The sequence below is a fragment of the Pseudophryne corroboree genome, chromosome 8 (genome assembly GCF_028390025.1).
Source record: "Pseudophryne corroboree isolate aPseCor3 chromosome 8, aPseCor3.hap2, whole genome shotgun sequence".
NCBI lineage: Eukaryota > Metazoa > Chordata > Amphibia > Anura > Myobatrachidae > Pseudophryne > Pseudophryne corroboree.
In genome coordinates, this window is record NC_086451.1 from 422,158,639 (window position 1) to 422,160,407 (window position 1,769).

Genomic DNA, 1,769 nt, shown 5'->3' on the forward strand with positions numbered 1-1,769 from the left:
TGTATGATGAGAAAGGTACTAGTATTCAGTATGGAAGATGAGAGCGGGGTATTTGTGTACTGGCACAGTGTACGTTAAGGTAGGTACTAGTACACAGTACGATAGCTTTCAGTGGGGTATCTGTGTACTGGCACAGCGTACTAGTATACGGTATGGAAGCTGAGAGTGGGCGGGGAACATGTGTGGGCACAGTGTACGGTGAGGTAGGTACTAGTGTACAGTATGCCAGGTGAGAGTGGGGTATTTGTGTACTGGCACAGTGTATGGTGAGGTAGGTACTAGTATACAGTATGCCAGGTGAGAGTGGGGTATTTGTGTACTGGCACAGTGTATGGTGAGGTAGGTACTAGTATACAGTATGCCAGGTGAGAGTGGGGTATTGTGTACTGGCACAGTGTACGGTGTGGTAGGTACTAGTGTACAGTATGCTAGGTGAGAGTGGGGTATTTGTGTTCTGGCACAGTGTGTGTGAGGTAGGTACTAGTATACAGTATGCCAGGTGAGAGTGGGGTATTGTGTACTGACACAGTGTATGGTGAGGTAGGTACTAGTATACAGTATGCCAGGTGAGAGTGGGGTATTTGTGTACTGGCACAGTGTATGGTGAGAAAGGTACTAGTATTCAGTATGGAAGATGAGAGCGGGGTATTTGTGTACTGGCACAGCGTACGTTAAGGTAGGTACTAGTACACAGTACGATAGCTTTCAGTGGGGTATCTGTGTACTGGCACAGCGTACTAGTATACGGTATGGAAGCTGAGAGTGGGTGGGGTACATGCGTGGGCACAGTGTACAGTGAGGTAGGTACTAGTACACAGTATGCCAGGTGAGAGTGGGGTATTTATGTACTGCCACAGAGTACAGTGAGGTAGATATTAGTATACGGTATGGAAGCTGAGAGTGGGCGGGGTACATGTGTGGGCACATTGTACAGTGAGGTAGGTACTAGCACACAGTATGCCAGGTGAGAGTGGGGTATTTGTGTACTGCCACAGAGTACAGTGAGGTAGATATTAGTATACGGTATGGAAGCTGAGAGTGGGCGGGGTACATGTGTGGGCACAGTGTACGGTGAGGTAGGTACTAGTATATGGTATGAAAGCTGAGAGTGGGGTATTTGTGTATTGGCACAGTGTACGGTGAGGTAGGTACAAGTATACAGTATGCCAGGTGAGAGTGGGGTATTTGTATACTGGCACAGTGTACGGTGAGGTAGGTATTAGTATACGGTATAGAAGCTGAGAGTGGGCGGGGAACATGTGTGGGCACAGTGTACCGTGAGGTAGGTACTAGTGTACAGTATGCCAGGTGAGAGTGGGGTATTTGTGTACTGGCACAGTGTATGGTGAGGTAGGTACTAGTATACAGCATGCCAGGTGAGAGTGGAGTATTGTGTACTGGCACAGTGTACAGTGATGTAGGTACTAGTATACAGTATGCCAGGTGAGAGCAGGGTATTTGTGTACTGGCACAGTGTACAGTGATGTAGGTACTAGTACACAGTATGCCAGGTGAGAGCGGGGTATTTGTGTACTGGCACAGTGTACGGTGAGGTAGGTATTAGTATACACTGTAGAAGCTGAGAGTGGGCGGGGTACATGTGTGGGCACAGTGTACGGTGAGGTAGGTACTAGTATATGGTATGAAAGCTGAGAGTGGGGTATTTGTGTATTGGCACAGTGTACGGTGAGGTAGGTACTAGTATACAGTATGCCAGGTGAGAGTGGGGTATTTGTATACTGGCACAGTGTACGGTGAGGTAGGTATTA